At 36.9% G+C, this 23500-nt stretch overlaps 1 long non-coding RNA gene across 2 annotated transcripts in view; it reads left to right on the top strand.

Annotated features, from left to right (window-relative positions):
- The window catches only part of LOC149919481 (uncharacterized), a 190311-nt gene that overhangs the window by 89763 nt on the left and 77048 nt on the right, over positions 1-23500 (top strand). The window contains exon 5 of one of the 2 annotated variants that reach the window (XR_016463603.1): positions 10457-10824. The exons of the other annotated variant lie outside the window; for it this stretch is intronic. This is a non-coding gene — a long non-coding RNA (uncharacterized LOC149919481). Of the gene's footprint in view, positions 1-10456; positions 10825-23500 lie in introns of those variants that run through there. 2 annotated transcript variants of the gene reach the window in all.

Below are 23500 nucleotides of genomic sequence, written 5' to 3'. Positions count from 1 at the left end.
AATGCTTACGCAGTCTCTGCATTTTTTAAAAGCTTTAGATTGTATTGAATCTGACTTAAAATTTTCATCTGTATTTTAGAAATCTTTGGGCTTGGAATGTGTTTTTGGGCTTCTAAAAGCACAGTCAAGATGTTTGTACCCTTTGGTCCCAAGAGATACATACATATAATCACTGTGTGCTGCAACAATCAGAAAACGTGCCATTTCTTACCATCATCATGTATACTCCACATAATTGGGACATGCTTAATCAGAATGCTCCCAAGGGAAGAGTAATGAAGCTTAATTAGTATAGTTGTGTCATCAGGCAAAAGATGGTTTATAATTAAAGTGCAGAACTATGCAAATCACTTCATCTCTCTCTCTCATTCCCCCCCTCTCTTTTTCTCTCTGCTTCATATGCTCTATCAGACATATTTATGAATACCTGCTTCACAAGGAAGCTGTTCCTCAAAGGTTAGAAATTGTAGCTTGTATGGCAGGTGTGTTCAAACACCATAGGGATTTTCCTGCTATGTTGAACAGATCATAGACCAAGATGGACCACAGCAGCAAAAATAGCATTGGTTTTCTTCTCTCTCTAGGTACTGAAATGTTGCTGGGTTTTGTTTTCTTTTGTTTGTTTTGCTTTCCCCAGGAACATATGAAAAAGCTGCCAGAAAAGATTATCCATCTGTTCCCATCTTATGCCTAAGGAGTAACTTCTGCTAATAGTAGATGCTTAGAGAGGAAAAGATGAACAATTCCAATAATATTTCCTGTATAGCATAGGCAAGACTAGTAAAGCATGTGTCCTTTTAACAGTCTAGTTGCATCCGATGAATTCTGGGGATTTATCTTAAAGTTCTCTAGATCTTCTGCCTCTTGTTTTTCCTTGATAGCAGAACACACCAGTAGTGATATATGCTGTCTCACTACTTAACCTCCTTAAAAGTAGGATCATTTTTGGCATATTGCATACCTCAAAAAAGCTTTCACAGTGATGCTGTTAATGATGCAGTTAACTCTATCCAGAAATGTCCTTTTAATGAATAATTTAGAACAACAGGGAAATGAAAAAGGAAAAAAAAAAAAAAAAAAGAGAGAAAAAAAAGAAAAAGAAGAAGAAAAAAAAAGAAAAAGAAAAGGGAGAAATGGAAAAGAGAAGAAAAAAAATAATAATATTCTTACACAGTGAATGTATGGCTAGAGGTTTTTTGTGATTTACATTTTTGAGGAAGAGCTTTTTGTATGAGAATTGACAGTAAAAAGACAAGAAGGAGTCACATAGAGTTCTGAACTGAAAATACTGACTTCTGTGAAAAGCTTGCACTCTGTTGCCCTCTCCCAGCTAAAAGTGATCATTGGTATATAGCTTCTGGGAAAGGCAAAAAACACTTGTATTTTCTTCTGCAGACTATTTTGCTAAACAGGATTAGTCATATCTTGCGACTCAGGGAAATAACTTTTCTCCCTAAATGAACTCTCAGCAATACCAGAACTGCAATGCACATACTTTCTCTATGTTATATCCTTTGCACTAAATTTGTCTGAATATGAAGACCATTTAGGGTTTAAGTATTTTACAAAACCCAAAAATCTTGTCAATATACGCTGCTCATTACAACCTCAGTCTCTTAGCACCACCATTGTCCTGAGGATGGCAATCAGTAGCTTTTCACAATTGCCTGTTTATAGCTGGGCTGAAAATAATTTTCTCAATGGTGTAATTTATGGGCAGTGACAGGATCCCCTCAGCCCCACTTTGAGCAACTGTGCCAACAGCAGTATGCCAATCCTAATGCAACAATCCTTGTGGATGAAATGTGCTTGCATTGAAAACATCATGGGAAAAAATATTCTTTGCCAAGTCTTTATCAGGAATCTTCAACAGATTATCTCCTGTGAAGAAATCAGTCCCAAGGGTTGTTTAAATAATTTGTGATATCCATAAGAGCAAATAATACAATTTGGCACACGGTAAAATTATTTTTCACTAGAAGGTTTACTTTGTTTCACAAGTTGGTGATGGGGATATTTGTGTATACATGTATAAAACATCTCAAGCTTATTTCTATCATAGTCCAATAAACTCATTGTTGGGAATAAGGTTAAAGGACTCTTAGATATTAACCTACTTAGTATTTTATTAATTTATTTGTGTGCATTACTAAGCATTTCAAAGAAAAGTAGTTTACTGTAATATTATCTCAGGCATAGATGAGACTAATCAGTAGACTCCACAAGAATGCTTTAGTTTACTGGATGCTGGACTGACAACCCAACAGCATATCAACAGTTTCTAAAGTTCTTTTGATGCACTTTTGAATTTATGGTGGGATAAATATAGTCCACTGGATACTCCTTGAAAAACAAAGACAGAGGAGACAAAATTCAAGAAGATACAACAATAGACAAAGTGAGATAGGACAGAGAGGAAGGGAATTGAACTGAACAAGATGAAGGTCCAGAAACAGTGCACAAGAGACACCACTATAATCCTTACTTATGATACTCCTCCCTCTTATGGTTTTGGTTATGAACCTGTGAATTTCCATTCCCATTTACGTGTCTGTCCTGAACAGAGAGAAAAATGTTAGCCCATAGATGTCTCCTCACAGACCTATGGCTGCCTAGGCAGGTTGAGTTTTGCAGTATCTTTAACTGGAAATAAAGGAATGAAATCCCCAGTGACCAGAACCTAATGGAGCACAGATATTCACGAGACCATATGTAGTATCCCTTTAATTTCACATTATCTTCTCTGACTTGTAACTGCTATATGAGGCAATAGGAATATGCAGCAGAAGACATGCAAGGTTTGTTCATTTGTACTGCTTAAGCCCTGCATAAAATACAGTGGCATGCTACAAAGCTATGTTTTGCTTTCTCTTAGTTCATATATAGCTCAGCAGAAATGGGTGGTTTCATCTTGATCATGTTCAGAAAGAGATAGGTCTGTCCCATCACTGTAGATGCATAAAAGTTGGATTGCAACAGTATATTGGCAAGCATCATCTATCTGCACTTGGTATACTAGAAAAGGTGTACTGTGAGTGTTGTTGGTTCATGGCATTCTCTATGATTACTGCCTGAAAAATTTATCAACTGTCTTGTTCTTCTGAAGTTATTGAATATTAAGATGATGTCTGGTGGTGGTCAGTAGACATTTCCAGAGCCAGTTAAAATGTGAGATTTACATCGGTACTAAATTCTGCTTGAGATGGCACTAATTCCTTGTTTCCAAATGAAGCAATAGATTTCCAAATTTGGACAAAATGCAATTTTTCTTTCTATCTGGACTGCTTAATTATCATCATTTCAGTCAGCATGACTTAACTGTAACCATCAGAAGCAATAGCAGAACAAGATTTTCATCTGAGATGTTATGTACACCAGCTGACAAATGGGAAATGACGGAAAGGTCTGAACCAGCCAGCCCTTGGCTGATGCTCTTTGCCAGTTTGCAGCAAGCCTCAATTCTGTTTGGAGGCCAAAGCTTTTGTCATCTGTGAATGATGATATCTCTGTGTAATATTTTCTGTTGTAGTTTGCAACCTCCAGCATTGATATGAGTTACTGAGTTCGTGCAGACACAGAAGTCGTAATTCATAAAAGATGTGAATTGTAAGCAACAGTAAAATGAACAATAATATTTCTGTAACAATTGCATGATAATCTGGAAGAAAATTTGTGTGTTCTACGGTCTCTGCTTTATAATTTGCATGAAATGTCTTACCTAAATTATGCAACCTTGCAGCTCTGAGCAAAATTTTAAGCCACTATTTGTGCTGGTAATACTGAATATTTATAAAGAAATTTTTAATTTCAGAAGTCTGTAAAAAGAATATTTAATATTATATGATCGAAGGATTGTATACTGATGCCAATTTTTGAGTTTGTTTCTGGGAATGTTTGCAGTCTTGTCTCTGAAATGACACAAGGATAACACTGTTGGATGTTCATATAAATAAATACCCATATTAAAAAGTCTGTCCTCATTAGGAAGCAGAAACTGAAGAGCAAGCATGCTTCTGTGTGACTAGGAATTCCTGTACAGACAATTCCCTAGTAAAGAGAGCATCTCCAGCATAGCAAATGAACTGTTATGAATGTCTGTTATGAACTTCAGGGACTACGTTTTCAGGAGGAGTGCATGATGAGCAAAGTGCTCATGATTGCACATGAGAAACAGCTTCTTAGTATATGAGCAGAGGCATCTAAATGCTGGTCTTGAAAATGTCAGGTCGCCTCATCCTATTTTTTCTGCCATTACACTTAATGCTTTGCATTTCATTGCCTCAGATCTGAGGATTTTTGAAGTCTTTTATTTTCACATGTTAAGCTATCTCTCAGTATTTTTAAAACATGTAAATAATTCATTGTTTAGATGACATAATGAGGGTATCACTGATGACACGAAAATGCTGCACAAATATGAGCTAAGGTATATCAAAGTGTAGAAGTGTCAGATGCACTTCATTGGATTGCTAGGCAGTTTATAACAGCACTTCAAAAAAGTAGTTTCTTTCTCTGTGGAGTCTTTACAAGTAGGAAGACTGTATGAGAAGCAGGTGCAGTTAGTTATGATGCACACTAGGGGAGAAAATGTGAGTTGACAAATAACCAATTTCATTTCTATTTTAATTTATAATTGTTGGCATCAGCATCCCACAGCTACTCCTTTTGTGCTAACAGTTATTCATCTGAATGGTAATTGTGAACACACAGAACAATCTGCACAAGAACAATGAAATCTAAGTGCATACAGGTATAAATTAGAATTTTTTCAGAAATTGAAACTCACTTAGAAAATTGTTTTATTTCTTTTATTTCTAGAGAATATTTTATCTTTTTCCGTTTCTCTGTCCTGCTCCTATCTCCCCTGATGTACTTCCTTACTGTTACTATCCCTACTTCTGTTTGTAACCCAAATAATTATTGCAGTCTGTCTTTAATCTTGGCAGTTTTGTGCAGCCACAATTCTGATATAAGGATATAAATCAAGCTTGTGGACATCTTTCAAAAGTCAGAATGTCAAGTATCACTGGTCATCTGACTTGGAAGTTATGAATTTGAGACACTTGGTTACAGTGGGACAGAACTAATAATTGCATGGGTTAATTCAAAGACTAAACTTTCTATTAAATATGCCAAAATGTGCTTTTGTGTTCCTGGAGGAGAGAAAAACAACAACAACAACAACAACAACAAAACAATAACTCTGTGAAGTAAAAAATAAAACCTACTGAACACTTTCAGCTTTTAACAGCAGTGAAGTATTATTCATCTTACTCTGAAAGACAAGTATTAGCAGGGCATAAATCTGAAAATAGTGTTTTCAGTCAATAGAAATTACTTGCATGAAGCTCTAAATTCAAGACAGAAGCTGAACCCAGTGACACTGCAGCACAAAAACTGAGGCCTTTCTTCACAGCTTGCTTCATCTCTATTCGTGGAAGCACTGGGTGTCTTCTCCATCCAGTATAGCCTTGCTACACTGGCTATAACTTGAACACCGTAGCCTTGCTCTCCATTCAGCAAGAAATACGTTCCAGGTTTCCCATGACTCTGGAACAGTGTGACAGTCTTCTGTCTCTTCAAACTGTTTGTTTTCTTTGTTTGTTTTTTGTCTTTGCTTTCATTGTGCGCTCTTACTGTGTTTCATGACTGAAAAAAATATAGAGATGAGACCATAGAAAGATAGAATCAAAGAATGGCTTGGGTTGGAAGGGATGCCAAGGATCATCAAGCACCAATCCTCTTGCCACAAGCAAGGCTGCCAACCTCCACATTTAATACTAGACTAGGATACCCAGGGCCCCAAACTGGCCTTGAATACCTCCAGAGACCATGATATCTTAAATGAAATTCATTATACATTTTCAATCTTGAAACAATGATTATGAAACTGAAATTAAGCTTAGTATTTACATTTAAGAAATAAAATTGCAACCAGATACAAACGAAACAAAACAAAATATAGTGGGGATAATAGGATTATGTACTTAATACTCACTTAGCAGTTATGTAAGAGTTACTAACTCAGTCCATGTGTATTCTCAACTGACTCTTATTAAGTAATCTGTAAACAACATTTACTCTCACTTGTCTGTCTCTCATTTCCTGAATATTAGAAAATATATTATTTACACTAACTTTGAGTTAAATATTTGGAGAAAAGGAGAAGTCACATTATATCCAAATGCAAGTCCTGTTTCTGCTATTGGTAGTTTCACTGTTGTTTCACTGTTTCTGAAACATAAGCGTATGACTCACAGATGTATATTCCATCAGTTGTACTGTGCAGAAAATTATATGTATTAGTAGAGAAGACAGTAAAGTGCAACTTTTTCCTCTAGTAACCAAGTGAATCATTTCAGCTTATTGTTTCCTTCATGATAGCCAAGTGAAATAGTATTAGGGTTAGCTCTGTCATGAGCGCTAAGATACAAATCCATCTGGATTCAATTGTTTATAAATCTGGTAAGTGGGAACAGAAACAGTTTTGATAAAAAAAGCCAGGTTCCTACTGTCAACATTTTGTGATCCTTCTACCATGAGCAAAGCCCAAGTTGATACAGTCCATTACAGTTTGAAATGTAGCCTGCATTCTCTATAAGAAAAAAATATAGAGTTCACAAATTACTTTGTGTGATGTGTTTTCTTAAAAGCACCTTTTGTGTACTTAGATAGACTGCTAAGGCACAATACAGGGCAACGATTTCTTGTACTTCTTTGCTTTAATATTGCATTTGGTCTCCAGAAATAGTGGAGCTCATGGCTGTAGTGGAATATGTGCATATGTCATCAAAGATTAATCTCACTCCCCCTCAGGTCAGCAGACATGTCATGAATGTCATCAACAGGAAATGAATGTGCACCATAATGAAATCCAAGTGAAAAAAGACCATTACAAAACTGTTGCCTCTTGAATTCATATTACCATTCTGGCATGGTTGCACTCGGGAACAAAAACATAAAGGCAGGAAACAAGGACAAAAATCAGGAAAAAAAAATGTTTAATGAAAGATAAATCTATTGCCAAGAACCTCTAAGTAATCTGAAGAAACCATAGAGCATCCAGTTATACTTCATATAGAACAAAAACTTGAGCATCTCATAAGGTTGGATATAGGTAAGATAAGTGGATGATGAGGTGGATTGAAGTACAGTTTAACGACTGGTTTCAAATGTTAGGGAACATTAGTACAAAGTGCAGTTGGAAACAAGTCACCAGTGATGTACAGTAGGGATTGAGAATGGGGGCAGTAATGCTTAACCTCTTCATTAGTGAGCTGGATGATGGGTCAGACAGTGCACACTCAGCAAGTTTGCAGATGATACAAAACTGAGAGGAGCAACAAGGATACACCAGATGGGTGTGCTGACATCCAGAAGAAGCTGAACCAGATGGAAAACTGGGCAAAAAGAACAGCAAAGGAAACCTGCTCAGGCATAAGAACAGGTGGAGGAATGACCATCTGGTTGGCAGAAAGCTCAAACTGAAAATGTCATTCTGACCTTTCTCTCAACTCCTCTTGTTCTATCCTCTTTTATCCAGCATAGACTTTTGAGCATTGAGCTGAGGTACTGATGCAGATGAAAAAAATATTTTTTTTTATGGCTAACTTTCATCTAGATCCAGCTTTTTACCAAGCCACACAAAAGCCCAGTACAAGTGGAATGGCTCCAACAGACAAGTAAAATAAAGGGAAAGCAGGTGGGATACTTATACCTCTTCTAAGTGACTATGTAATTACATCTTGAATACGCATGTCAGTTGTTAGAGAAACAGTTTGCACATCATCTGCAAAGCAGTGTTCTTCTACCCAAATTATAATATGAAATTATCTTTTGCTCAGAATTCTTGACAATGATTATCACTCTAATAGTTCTTCTCTTCTAGGCTTTTCACACAGAGGCGATTGAAAGTATTTACAGTTTTCAGCCAAAAACAATTATAAAATATATTTACTATTTTCGGTCCTCATTATTTCACTGTACAGACTGGAGATCACTTGCTCAGAGTTTTAAAAGTTACCCAAGAGTTAGAGGAAATTGACCTTTGATTCACAGCTTATTCAGTTACTTCTGTATGATTTGATTCTTCTGTATTTTTTACAAACGATTCATCTCACTTAATTTTTATTGTTTAAAAGTTTCCCAGTGAGAAAACTTCCATTTTAATGGATGAATAGCCAACAATTTTTTAGCAGGTGCTGCAGTATCATCACTGAAAAGAATGCTCCCATTTTCACACCACAGGATTTTCCCAAATATTTTTCTATCCACATTTATTCCATGATGAAGTTTACCTTAGAAAGAAATCTAGAAGGAAAATGAGTGAAGAGATTCAGGATACTCCAGTACAGGTATTACTTTAACTGTTTCAAGTTCAGTACAACTGCATTGAAATAAGTCCTGGGAAATATATTTGGAGCTTCATAGAATGGCCTGTGTTGAAAAGGACCACAATGATCACCTAGTTTCAACCCCCCTGCTATGTACAGGGTTGCCAACCACCAGACCAGACTGCCCAGAGCCACATCCTGCCTTGCCTTGAATGCCTTCAGGGATGGGGCATCCACAACCTCCTTGGGCAACATGTTCCAGTGCATCACCACCCTCTGGGTGAAAAACAGAGTCCTATCACTCTCCACGCCTGTAAACAGCTGTTCCCCCTCCTGTTCATATGCTCCTCTCAAGTACTGGAAGGCCACAATGAAGTCTCCCCAGAGCCTTCTCTTCTCCAAGCTAAACAAGTCCAGTTACCTCTGATCATCTTAGTGGCCCTTCTCTGGACCCAATCCAAGAGCTCCACGTCCTTCCTGCACTGGAGGCCCCAGGCTTGGACGGAGTACTCCAGATGGGGCCTCACAAGAGCCTAGTAGAGGGGGACAATCATCTCCCTCTCCCTGCTGGCCACCCCTTTTTTAATGCAGCCCAGAACACAGTTGGCCTTCCAGGCTATAAGTAAGATGCACGATATCAAGAAATAATTATGCCAAGTGATGCCAAGTGGCACAGAATTTGGAAATCTTGAGAATTCTCTGGAATTCCAGTATGCTAGTGTATTTCTCTTGGATCCCAGAGGCTACTTCAGAAGTACAAAGATCTTCCAAATGTCTTATGTCATATTCTGTGGAGATACCTGAGGCAGCTTGAGGCATCAGTGCTACCAATGTTACCAGCACTACTGGTAGGACCTGATCAACTGTCTTTCAGTTTCTGTTCCATTGGGTCTGCTGATAAGAAACACAGTATTCATTTTAGCTGCTGTATGAGATTGTTCCTGGTCTGTAGATACTGTACCAGAAAATACAGGTTTTCTATGGATCCTGTTTTATCTGCCAGTCCCACTAAACTAAAGGATTATGTTTAGGCAATCATACATCTTCTTTAACTGGACACCAAATATTCTGAAAAAATTTAGATTTTCCTAAGATTTGGTTCTGAATATCTAATTTAAAGATTTAAAAGCCTTAGGTTGCAGGTTCAAGAAAGTAAACCAAGCCCTGGACACTGGGCTGGAGAGTATCTGACAATTTGGAGATAAATAATTTAAGGAAGAAAAATCAGCAATATTTATTTTTCAGAAGACATTGGTATATTTATCAGCATTTGTCTCTAAATCACTCCAAAGTTTAAATTAAAACCTGCAATAATAACTACCTGGTATGTTACTCTACATTTTATCCTGCCTATAATAAACTTCAGCAGAAGCAACTAATAACAAAAAGCTCCAGAAATTGCAGGTGCATTGTTTAGTTTCCGCTCTAATAAATCATGTTAATTGAAAGGGAGATATTCAGTCTTTAGTTATTAAACACACTTTACTTTCCTGGTACAGGTACTCTTCTTGCTGTGGTTTTGGTCTAAGTATATGTATGGAAAGATAAGGTGAGAAGCCACAAAAGAAGAAAACAAAAGCAAAAAAAAAAAAAAAAAAAAAAAAAAAGAAGACAAAGAAAAGGGCAAATCCTTATCACACAAGACTACTAACAATTCCATAAATCATTATATGCTGCTTGACCTTGGTGGCATTCCCTGCAGAAATGGTGCCCTGATCTGCATTCCTTTCACTCCCCCAGAAAACACTGATGGAAAGGATGACTTTAGCTTAAACTTCATTATCTTTTCTTCCTTGCATGAACATTTGGTGAAGCAGTTACAAAGGGCTCTAAGAATTGTATTACTCTATCCATGTTGTAGAATAACAGATTTCCACCACTTTATTTCTATATATAGAACCTTTATCTCCAGGCCAATGTCTATCACACAATTATACAAAAAACCTCCCTTCCTCTAGCATAAGTATCCTGCTATCACTGAGTTGCCATATGTTTTTCAGCACGTTGGTTGATTTTAAGCTTTTGTAGGATAAAAATTATTGCTTCTTTTGATCTCAAAGACATTGGGAATGGAAACACTGAATTTTTTTTTTGTTGTTATTTTTCTCTGCCTGACTGAATAGGTAACTCACATATATGTACACATACATACAGCGCAAGCAAATGAGAAGGAGAAGAAAGGAAGAGGAAAGGAGAAGGAAGGGAGGATGAAGGGAGATGGAAGGGAGACAGAGTGACAGATGGAAAGACAGACAGAGAAAGAAAGACAGAAAGAAAGAGAAGAAAGACAAGAAAGAAAGAGAAGAAAGGAAGAAAAAAGATTTACAGTGGAGTCCAAGTACTGAGTTTTAGTGCTTTGTTTTCTCCAAACCATTTATCTAACAAAGGAGTTACAGTTCTGTGGTCAGTGGAAGAAGCTGTCAACCTATGTCCCGTGCTGTGAATACCTTCAATTTAAACAAAAACCAAGATAAATCAAAATATTGATTTGAAGCACTTCAGGGGGAAAAAAAAATAATGGAGAGAGAAACAACTCAGCTTAACAGTTACTCAAAAGTTTCTCCTGGAGAGAGCATTTAAGGAAAGAATTGTACTCCACTCCTGCCAACCAGCAACAGCCTATAATCTAATCAGCCAGAATAGAAAAAGATTACAAAGTTCTTGGATGTGGTTAGTTACTGATATCAAAATGCATCCAAGTTGAATGCAATGAAATCTGGCCATTGGTCACTTCCATTCACTGTCACTGGAGAAGTAAGAATAGTCAGTAAGGAGGAATGTTTCAAGAAGGCAGCTGATTCCCTTGTTATGAGCAAGCAGCACATCTGAAACAATGTTAGAAGTCTCCATTTAAATACATTTGTGAATTCAAAAAGGTCCTGTGTTTGTTCAAGTTTTTCCCCTGAAGAAATCATATGTCTGCCAAAAGATTTTACTGAAATATTGAATAACCATAGACAGCAATCTACAGAAGCTAATAAAATGGCATCCTTTGTCATCTAACAGGTAGTGAAAGTTTTATTACAATACTGAGCTCAGCAAGTATATCAAGCCTTGCCCCATGCAGTCCATAAAATTAATCAGGCATAACCTCCTCCATTCAGCTTAGTACACACTTCACTGCAATGGTTTAAATAAAACTTTTCTAAGACATATAAATACATAAATATAAATTTGTATCAGTTTAATGTTTTATGATTTTTTCCTCAAAATTGAAATACACAGAATCACAGAATCACACAGAATCACAGAATCGTAGGGGTTGGAAGGGACCTCCAGAGATTATCAAGTCCAACCCCCCTGCCAAAGCAGGTTCCCTACACCAGGTCGCACAAGTAGGCATCCAGGCGGGTCCTGAATATCTCCAGAGAAGGAGACTCCACAACCTCCCTGGGCAGCCTGTTCCAGTGCTCCGTCACCCTCACCGTAAAGAAGTTCCTGCACACATTGGTGCGGAACTTCCTATGCTCCAGCTTCTGGCCGTTTCCCCTTGTCCTGTCTCCGCACACTGCTGAAAAGAGTCTGGCCTCGCAGCTCTGCCCCCCACACCTTAGATATTTATAGACCTGGATCAGGTCCCCTCTCAGTCTTCTCTTCTCAAGGCTAAACAGACCCAGATCACTTAGCCTTTCTTCATAGGGGAGATGCTCCAGGCCCTTCACCATCTTTGTGGCTCTCCGCTGGACTCTTTCCAAGAGATCCCTGTCTTTTTTGTACCGAGGAGCCCAGAACTGGACACAGTACTCCAGATGAGGCCTTACCAGGGCAGAGTAGAGGGGGAGGATCACCTCCCTCGACCTGCTGGCCACACTCTTTTTAATGCACCCCAGAATGCCATTGGACTTTTTGGCCACAAGGGCACACTGCTGGCTCATGGCCAACCTGTCGTCCACCAGGACACCCAGGTCCCTCTCCGCAGAGCTCCTCACCAGCAGGTCATCCCCCAACCTGTACCGGTGCATGCAATTATTCCTCCCTAGGTGCAAGACTCTACACTTGCTTTTGTTAAACCTCATCTGGTTTCTTACTGCCCAGCTCTCCAGCCTGTCCAGGTCTCACTGAATGGCAGCACAGCCTTCGGGCGTGTCAGCCAATCCTCCCAACTTCGTATCATCAGCAAACTTGCTGAGGGTGGCCACTATCCCCTCATCAAGGTCATTGATGAAGATGTTGAACAAGACCGGACACAGCACCGACCCCTGGGGAACACTGCTGGTTACAGGTCTCCAACCAGACTCTGCACCGCCAATGACAACCCTCTGTGCTCTGCCAGTCAGCCAGTTCTCAACCCACCTCACACTAACATTTAGCTTATTGTGAATGTCATGAGCAATATAATCATGAACAAATTGGATATGTTTACTTTTTTTCGCTGTTCTTCGTTGGTTGCTCATACTTTCTGTACTGCATTTCACTATATAATGCAGTTTGAATGTCAGCATGGAAATCTGTCATTGTCCAAGTGTTCTGTAAACATTAGCCCAGCAGATGTGAAAGATATGAATTGAGTATGTCCAGATCATCAGCTCAACAACTAGAATATTAACGTATAAATACTCTCCTGCACAATGTCAGATTCCTTTATTCTGCTAAAGTCTTCTTCTTTCCCCTTCTACTCCTCTCTTCACGTGATTTTTTTTTTTTTCAGAGTAATTGACATTTCTGAATATAATCACTCCCAAGCATATATAAAGAATTATTCACCTCATTATAGTTATATGGTAGTGGCATTCCATCTAGGCAGAAAACTAGAACATTTCCCTCAAGATATTTTCTACTGGCAAATGATGATCAAAATCTTTTTTTTTTCACTTGCAGGGAAAAAATATTGCCAAAAATTGTGACTTTCCATTGAGCAGTCTGAACTTGTCTTTCAGTGTTTTCTAGCTGAGTGTCCTTTGAGCTGTCAGGCTCCCATACATTTCTATACACAGAAGCTCAGTGGGAGGAGTCAATGCACAAATTTTGTAGTAGATGTGCTGGAGGAAACCTGGAAAATGTGTATGTTTGTGTGTAATTAATGCCATAACTGGAAAGTATGGCAGATGGAAGAATGAAGTGGAGATGATTAGTGCAGGGGAAAGAGATGCTGAAAGTGCAGAGAAAGACAAGTATGTGTCTGTCCATCACAGTTGTTAATGCTGGGCCACTTTGTTCACATGATTTTTGTTGTGTGCTCATGGGGGTTAATTATTCACTTGCTAATTTATTTCCCTGTCATTCAGAAATAAGTTGCATAGCCAATAGACAACAGCACTGTTCAAATGAAGAATGATCAGACTCCCAGTTAAAAGCATAATTTCATGAAGTTGTCCTAAGATTACATTTAAATATGTTCCATAGAAACTTTGATGAGTCACAAAGCAGTATACCTGCAAGAAACCTCTTAAATGTTGCTAAGGATTATGTTGTTGAGGCAAGTGGAGATATTTATGACAGTTCCCAAATGAGCATCTCTAACATATAGCATAGCCATCACTTAACACCCACCATATGCCGCCTGATTCTTATTTTCTCATGATTTCTATAAGCTTGCCTTATTAGATGTAGTGGTTCCTAATAGATGTGGAAGGCTGGAAAGATGTAATAGAAGTCATTTCTCCAGGCCTGGAGAAACTCGAGCTTCTTTCAACAAGTTTCAAGTATACAACATAGAGAGGAATAGAATGTGGCAACTTGATTGGAAGCTCACCTTCATGTCAGTAAGTTTTCAGTGTTCATTACATTGCTAAAGGAAATTTTTTATAGACTAAGATATAGTCAGAGGTGTTTACAACATCTGACTACACTCTGATGCCAAAATGGATTGATGAAATGGTCCTGATGAAACAATTTGAAGAAAATGATTCTAGTACTAAAAAAAAAACAAACCTGCTCTGCAGTTGTACATTTGGATATCTTGACCAAATGGACTTCTCTGTGCCACATTAGTAGCAAAAGCATTACTTAGTATTTCAATGATATTTCGGAAAAGGCACCACTATTCCTACTTTAAGCATGAGAGAAAAACCAAACACATTATATACTGTACCAGAATGATAAGAAATGAGAGCTGCAAAAAAATTTATACAAATAAACATAAGAATTGTAAAGTTATTATCTCAAATATCTTCAGGTATATTTAATTATGCAAGAGAGAATTCTTGATGGTGCACCATAATCAAATCAATGAATGCAAAGCTCTTCATTGAGCCCCTTCCACAAATTTTAAGAAAATAAATTGTCACTTGGTTTAAACAATGAACGGCTTATTTTTAGGGTCTCTGTTCTCAATGAAAACTGGGCAGGGATACTTTGAACATACGGCTCAATTATTTTAGAGCTTTTTCAGTTGGAATGTAATTTAAAGGGAAAACAATGGAATTCAGTGACAAACAAATTTAAAATGCAAAGATATTAGAGTTATACTTAATTTAGAACAGCTGGCCAAGTAAGTGCAATTTGTAATCAAATTTTGCTCAGGAATTTACTGACAGGGATTTCAGACTTCCACTAGTGGGCAGCCCTAATGTACCTAATGCTGACAGAGCAAAACAAAAAGGAGGCAACTGCAGAAGAGGAAAATATCTTTAGTCTGCATATAAGTTTTGTATGTTTACCACCATTACAGCTGTAAGATATGTACAAACCTTAATTTTATATGACAATTGGGTGTACAGTTTTAAAGGGAAAGATTAATTATGTTATTCTACAATACTACTCTATAAATCTGAGAATTTTTTTTATTTTTTTATTTTTTTTTTTTTTGCAGACCCACTAAGAAGGGAAAGGGGGAAGGAAGTATAGTTGAAAAGCATATCATTTTCTCATATGAAAATATGAAATTATGCATATTTTGTTAGGATTTCAATTAGGATGGGTAAGGATAGGGTGCACAAAGCCATTTTTTTGTGTTTAGAGAAATCTTGTAAAGCTACAAGGATGTTTTATGCACTGTACCTGTGGGGGGAAAAAAGAATCTGAGCTATTTAGGAAAGCATAATATGCATTCCTTGGTGGGGATCAACATGCAGAAGGAGTATTGATCTGAAAGCTGAATCTCAGTATAAAGGTCTGGTTACCATCTGAGAGTGGTCTGCCTGCTTTCTATCCTAGCAGTGTAGTGATGTCTTTATATCCTAGAGGTGACAATATATAGTACAGTGTTCATCAATATCCCTGAGAGTTTTGCATTGCTTCTTTTCTGATTGCTCATTCCAGTGCTGGCTTGCCTGAAGAGTTATCTTCTGTTCCTTAAATTGCCAGATGTTTATTATTAAAAAATAAAAATAATGTTTAAAAAAGTAGAAGGATGCCTATATATATTTTATACAGATAAATATTTTCTTTACACAGATCAAGTATTTAAGCAGATTTAAACAGTCAAGTTAAATTTCTGCACTAACTGCCTGTGGACTGTACTGTAGTTGTGTCATATGAACACCACAAAGCTCACTGAACCCATTCCAACAGGAATGTTGTCTTTTTTTAATTCTTGTATTTTCTCTTCAGAGCTGAGAGTGAAAAATAAGCATTAAAAAAAAAAAAAAGAAAGAAAAAAGAAGGTAAATAAAAAAAGCTGTCAATGCACACCACATGCTCTCTTCAGAATCTAAGGTGTCCTGAATGCCAGAGCATGGCAACTTCCAGGAAAAGGAACAGTCTTCATTTTTAAACCTGTTTTTTGGATACTTCAAAGCAAATCTAAAGCTGTGGGCTGTGTAAGAAGCAGCTGAAGCCCCTTCAGCAGCAGAACTGCTTAGAAATTCTAAAGGGAATAGATTTTTGCTTGAAAATGTAGATATTAAATTCTACAAAGTTCACAAGAAGAGAGTGCCCAGGCAGGACCAGCAGCAAAGGCAGATGCTTTTGACATACTCACAGCAAAGAATACTCAGGATCAAAACATTACATGTATTAATGCAGACAGGCATCTAAATATGGAAGATTAGATTTTTCATATCCTGAAATAAATGTCATATTTCATTTCCTCTGTTCATGTTATACCTTATTGTTTAACTAACTGTTCAGAGAGCTGGGGACAAATCAGCATTAGAGTCCACCACTGTCTGTGAAGACAGCTCTGACAACATTGAAATGACACTGAGTTTGGACTGAGAAGATATGCCAATCTAGTGTAGCAACATATTAGTGATCTTCTAGAAAGAGAATGTAGCTACTTTTGCATAAGTTTGTAAATTTGTATAATACTGTTCTGGCTTGCACTATTATAAGTTAATTTCAATAACATATTCATATATTGCCTTGTTATCATGGGAAACGAGAAGTCATTTTAAATTTACTGTCACATTATTTCCATAATATTTTTAATTCTGTTTTTTTATTCATGAGCTGATAACCACAATGTTTTTCAGGAGTTTACAGGAGAAAAAATATTTTAGATGTCAATTTTTAAAAAATTTTGAATTCACTGTTTTGTTTTTAATTTTACTAAGCTAATAAACCAATTTTTTAACACGAGGATAAATGGGACTTGATTAAATTGCTAAAGCCCACTGCAATTAGCACTTAAACCTTATTCTCAGTTCTTAGAATTTTTCTTGTGAAATCAATTTAATGATTATGGAAGGAAAATAGAACATGATGCATCAGAGGAAAGTGGCCTCTGGGAAAATATTATTCATGTTTTCATCATGTGTCCTACCATTACTTGGCTCATTAAAGGTGAAGATAAAACATTCCGTCTTTCCATTTTCCTGTAATAGCATTCAGAAGTGAGGCAATGAGGCCTACAATATTCTATTTTGTCCCAGAAAGGTCATTTTATTTTAAAGTTGCTTTTTGTTTGTTTGTTTCCCTGGGTATTTGAAAATATTTTTAAGCAGTAAATCATTTCAGAGGAAAAAATCCTAGAATAAATCATAAAATTCTCTTGAAATTTTAATTTGTACTACAAGTTTCAAGTTCCTGACATACTGTAAAATGTAATTATTTAAATGATTAACTGTATAAACTGAAAATAAAATTGCAGCTCATACTGCTCAGAGATAAAACTGACCATAAAGAAATAATCTGCAGAAGTAATACTGAAGTCTGGGAGATATTCTTTTAGTCTTTTTGTCGGAACTAATCTAATCTCAGTAAGCCACATGTGTGGCTTACACATTCACAATTGGGTTGTATGCAGAACACTGACTGAAATGTAAATTCCCGCCAATGAAAAACAAGATATCTTACTGTCAAATGAATGTGTTTAAGTGGAGTAGATTTTTAGAAAAGTTCCATTTTGTGAGAGGGAAAATTACACTTTCATTATTCCAGGCTATTTCTCTTAATGACCTTCTAGAAAACTTAACTATCATCAAAATGATGGTACCCTACCAAGCTGACTGACAAGTGGCAGAGATTTAGGTACTAGATCTCCTCATCCCTGCATCCCTTCCTGGCTCCATCGAGCCTGCTCCTCCATTCCCCTTCTCTCCTCGAGAGATCCCACTGCTCAGCTACTCCATCTCTGTCCTTTCTTCAGTTCATATTTTACTGATTCTGCAATGCTAACAGCTTAAAGTGGGGGAAAAAAATCATTTTGCTGATAGACTGCAATTCTCAATCAGAAAGCTGTTCTGCACTTGAGAGAGGAAGAAAAGGTGGAATCGTTTGAGAGACGTATGTCGAATAACGACTTCCTTCCACAATTCTGTAATGAAGATAAAGGACAATTTTCAAAAGGTATTCTTCTGAGTTGGTAAAAGCAGAAATTGTTTTTTTAAAAAACTAAAAACTTACTTAGAGAAATTAAAGGGGAAGACATATAGAAAGTGTACTACAGAAAATAAAGACTGGAGAAAAAAAATCAAAGCTTATCAATAAGTTTTTTTCACATATAGTATGAAAAATAAAGGACTTTTTGAAAAGATTGTTGCCAGAAGCTTTGTGAGAGTGTGCCTAAACAAAGGAACAGAAGTGGTAGACTTAGCACAATGTTTCCTGAATAGGACAGCTCACTCAGCTATGCTTCGTTCAAGGACAAAAAAGGAAATGTACCATAAGACATCTGTTTGGCAAGAAGACAGAAAATACAATGAGAAAGAACCACGAATTTGATATCAGGCGCCTGCCACCAAAACATCCCATTACAGATTATGGTTCATTTCTGAATATAAATAATTAATCTTATAATCTTATTTAAAATAAAAATAAAAATAAAAATAAAAAGTGAGAACCTATACGTTTCTGCACTGTATAAGGAAAAATATGTTGTATATTCCATATGTGTGGATTAATGAAGCATTGTTCAACCTTTCAGTCACTATGAGGAAAGAAAGATTATATCTGTGCTGGATATATCAAGTTCAGGTAACTTGCATTTAAGGCAGAAAGATTTGTCTGAAAAAGTGACTAGGTCATAGTTAATTTTAATTGCTGCAAGGCACATGACAGTTCCAAAGACTGGAAATCCACTACAATCATATCAATATTAATAAAAACCAGTGGGCTGAATTACAGTTATGATTGAATGTATCTTATTTCACATAAATCTAAGAGAACGTGTTAGAAAAACTGTCCGAATATTTTATTTTGTATAGGACCATCAAACAAGAATTCTATTTATGCTCTTAAACAGGATTTTAATGATCTGAGATATCATCAAGGAAAATTGATTTTATTTTTTGATGAGATCCCAAATTTTTCAATAAAAGTAACTAATAAACATAGCCTAGAAGTGACATAAGATTTTGTGTGGTTTTTGAACTACTGTAGCATTCTGATTAAAAGACTACAGAGTGTTATCACAGTAAGACATAAATGAATAAACAACTGACAGAAAAGAAAAAGTCACTGGTAAATCACTATTATATGAAGGTTTCCATGTAGGATCTCCAGGGATAAGTTGGAATTGAATTCAACATCTGCATTAATGACATTGAGACAAAAAAAAAAAAAATTGCTTAGATGATGACAAGTAAGAGAAAATAATAACCATACAGTATAATCTGATTACTTATTTATTATCACTGGGGCCATTCTCAAAAATATGCTTAGAAAAAGATTAATGCAAAATTATAAGAAAAAAATTAATAGAAATCTACCTCACTCTAAGTGGTAATATAGCAGTCCATTTTAGTCATCAAAATGTGCTAAAATTATACTATGGGATACACACATAAACAGAGAAGCTTTGAAACACGTGCATACTGACCAACAGTAGGACATTGGATTGGCTGCATAATTATAATATTTTTATTTAAACTATTTTTAGAAATATGTGCATATATATGTGTAAGCGTGTCTGTAAATACAATTATTAGATAGACAATTATTCAGATGCCATGCTTAATTAATTAATGACAAGGAGATAACCAATGTTAAAAGAATAAAATTTTAGACTAAGACACTGTGGACTAGAAATTGAATCATTTATACTGAAATAAGAAGCAAAACACAGTTCCACAAAACATTTTTCACTGGAAAATGAAAAATTCTACCTTCAGAAAAGATTTATTTTATGAATATTTATTTTATTTATGTTATTTATTTTATGAATTTTATTGTATGAATGCTAATGGTTTTGGTATGATGGCAGTTGGGTAAAATACAACTATCTGATATACAAGAGGTCAGACTAGATCATCTAATGACCTTTGCAGTAAGTTAAATTAAAATAGATAGATAGATAGATAGATAGATAGATAGATAGATAGATAGATAGATAGATAGATAAAATATGCTGACTTAAAGATGATCTCAATCTGGACCACAATATATTAAAAGAAGAAAAGAAATAAAAATACACTGAAAGAATGACACAGAATTAACCATAATGTATTACTACAATGAGAAAGGATTCAATTCAGCAAAGCTTTTGACGCAGTCTCTCACAGGTTTCTTCTGGGGAAACTAGCTGCCCAAGGCCTGAACAGGTATACACTCCTTTGGGTAAAAAAATGGCTAGAGGGCTGTGCCCAATAGGTAGTGGTTAATGGAGTGAAGTCCAGCTGGCAACCTGTTTCAAGTGGTGTCCCCCAGGGGTCAGTACTGGGGCCCATCTTGTTTAATATCTTTATTGATGACCTAGATGAGGGGATTGAGTGTACCCTCAGTAAGTTTGCAAATGACACCAAGTTGGGAGGTGGTGTGGATCTGCCTGAGGGTAGGGAGGCCTTTCGGAGGGATTTAGATAAGCTTGATTGCTGGGCTGAGATGAACGGGACGAGGTTCAACAAGGCCAGGTGTTGGGTCCTGCACTTTGGCCACAACAACCCCATGCAGTGTTATAGGCTTGGGGACGAGTGGCTGGATGATTGTGAAGAGGAAAGGGACCTGGGGGTGTTGGTTGATGCTTGGCTGAACACGAGCCAATAGTGTGCACAGGTGGCCAAGAGGGCCAATGGCATCCTGGCCTGCATTAGAAATAGGAGCACGGAGGTAATCATCCCCCTGTACTCAGCACTGGTGAGGCTGCACCTCGAGTACTGTGTTCAGTTTTGGGCCTTTCACTCCAGGAAAGACACTGAGGCCCTGGAGTGTGTCCAGAGAAGGGCAATGAAACTGGTGAGGGGTCTGGTTCCACACAAGTGTTATGAGGAGCGGCTGAGGGAGCTGGGATTGTTTAGTCTGGAGAAGAGGAGGCTCACGGGAGACCTCATCGCACCCTACAACTTCCTGAAGGGAGGTTGTGCAAAAGAGGGGTTTGGCCTCTTCTCCCAGGCAACAAACAGGACCTGGGGAAATGGTCACAAGTTTTATCAGAGGAGATTTAGGTTAGACATGAGGAAAAACTTTTTCTCTCAGAAAGTGGTCAGGCACTGGAATGGCTGCCCAGAGAGGTCGTGGAGTTGCCATCCCTGGCAGTGTTCAAGAGGCATCAGGGTGTGGAGCTGCAAGATATGGTTTAGTAGCTTGTGGTAGCAGTGGTAATGTGAAGACAGTTGGACTAGATGATCTTATAGGTCGTTTCCAATCTTGTGGTTCTATGATTCTACGATTCTAATATAGTCACTGAATATAGTAATTGAAAAATAAATAAATAAATAAAAAGATACTGCCCTGAATAATGACATGAGATTAATTAATTGCTAGCACACCTGCTGTAATAGTTTAGATTTTAAGTCTTGTTATAGCCTGTTCAAGGAGGCACAAAGCATTGTTCCCGATGAACACATCTCCAGTCTTTCTGCAGAAAATTGTTTAGCTGTGTGAGCTCGGTGCTGTCACTTAGCCTCAGGGACAAAGAACACCATTATTTTTAGTACTGTAGCCTAACCTGGCTTTTAATTCTAATGGAGACTCAGAGTTGAACAGGAAAAGGTGATTGTTCACCAAAGGTCCCATTAATTGCAGACCCTAATATCCATCACTGAGATAATGTCTCTTTCAGATGATCACATCAGGCATTTTACATCTTCTAGGTAACTGATAAAGTTTAGTCAAATTAGGCAAATCAGAACTGCTACTCTGACCTTTCAAAACTGCTCTCAGGAAAGATAGTAAATCACAGGTGGTGTTAATCTCCAATAAGCTATTTTTTTGTAGATCAGCATGCCTTGATTTTACTTACCTGCTTTATGCATATTTATTTCCTGTTTTGAAGGTTTGTTGTTGTTGTTGTTGTTGTTGTTGCTGTTTGTTTGTTTTGAATGAAGGGAGAGAGTTGAGGTTTCTTTGCACTTTTAGGGGGTATTGTTCTGTATTCTGGACCAGGGAATACTCAGACTACAGGAATACCCTATAGAAATTTGTCATCAGATCCATCCAAGTAGCAGATCTCTCCAGAGATTGTTTCCATAGAAATACTGTAACAGTGTCATGGTGCAGTTTACAGAGGAATCCTGAAAATCTTATTCTCTATCCTCACTTTCATCCAGTAATCCCATGTTAAGGTTATAGATTAATCTATATGTCTGTGTGAATACTCAGCCTGCATCATTCCCTCTTCTCTGTCACCACAACCTAGCTATCAATGGGATGGAGTCTTGGTCCAATCTGTGGAGCTGTACATTCTCAAATACGGAATGCATCCTGCACATAGACTTCACCAGGAGCGCCTTTTGCAGTAGGCTTCATCTACAGATAACTGTGGGGGAAAGACCTGGCAAATATTTCCAGCAGCTTTTATCTGAGAGGAGTGTGCAATGTCCTCACCACCAGACTTCATGGTGCTTACCCAGTTTTTCTAGTGCAGCTAAAAGCTATTTTGTACCAAATAAAAGGAATGAGAAAAACAAGTTGCAATTAAAAAAGTGAAAACTTGTTTCTACATGGCTTCACATTTAGTTACAGTTTTCAAGTTTTTTACACAGCTCTTTTCAGTTTTGATGGACTGGTTTGCATAACAAAAGAGAACACGAAATTAATTTTTACCACATAATGGTTAGCTGCCAAGCCAGAATGATAACGAACAAATCAAAAATCTTGCTTAGACATTTTAGCAAGAGTTCATTTTCACTGTATCTGTGAAGTAAATTGAGTGGAGGAGATAATAAAAAATTAAACAATCTTAGAAACTCAAATAACATTTTGAAATAAAAAGGAATATTTAAAAATTAAATTTTAAAGATGGAGTTGTGGGAGAATGTAATACCTTGTCAAGAACATGATAAAAATAAAGCACTTGACTATTTGTTGAAAAAAAATAATTCTTGATTAAGAACCAGTAGCAGATGGAAACATTTATTGGCTGAAGACACTATACATCCTTCACAGAGACACAGATGCTGCGCAGTCTGATGGGTTGTGCAGTATCACTGAATTAATTAAAATAGACTTAAACATCATTTTTTTTTTTCCTATTTAAAGATGTGTTGTTGAGCATAAAATCACAAATTTTGGTTCAGTTGCTACAAAAGGTGAATGAGAAACACTGCTACTCTGTACCGTGCTTCATTTTCGATAACAGAATCAAGCAGCAGTTCTTGTGAAGGTAAAACTTACAATAATATTATACTGTTTGTGTAAACTGTTTGTGTACCAAAAGATGAGCTATTCAAAAATGAGATTGTCACCTTACATCATGCATCATGATACGGAGGATTTCACTGACTATCTTAATTTTGCAAATGCAATGCCTCAATTTTTAACCTACGTGTACAGAAGAGCATAAATCACAACAGAACGGATATCTACCGATCTTTATAATATAGGAAAAAATTAACAAAACTATTAGATGTTCTCAGCTGCTCTCATTCCCTGGACAAAAAAAAATTTCTACATATATTCTCAGTTTACTA

Source organism: Phasianus colchicus, chromosome 1 (genome assembly GCF_987193195.1).
Source record: "Phasianus colchicus chromosome 1, bPhaCol1.hap1.1, whole genome shotgun sequence".
Taxonomy (NCBI): Eukaryota; Metazoa; Chordata; class Aves; order Galliformes; family Phasianidae; genus Phasianus; species Phasianus colchicus.
This window is presented reverse-complemented; position numbering and strand designations above follow the sequence as displayed.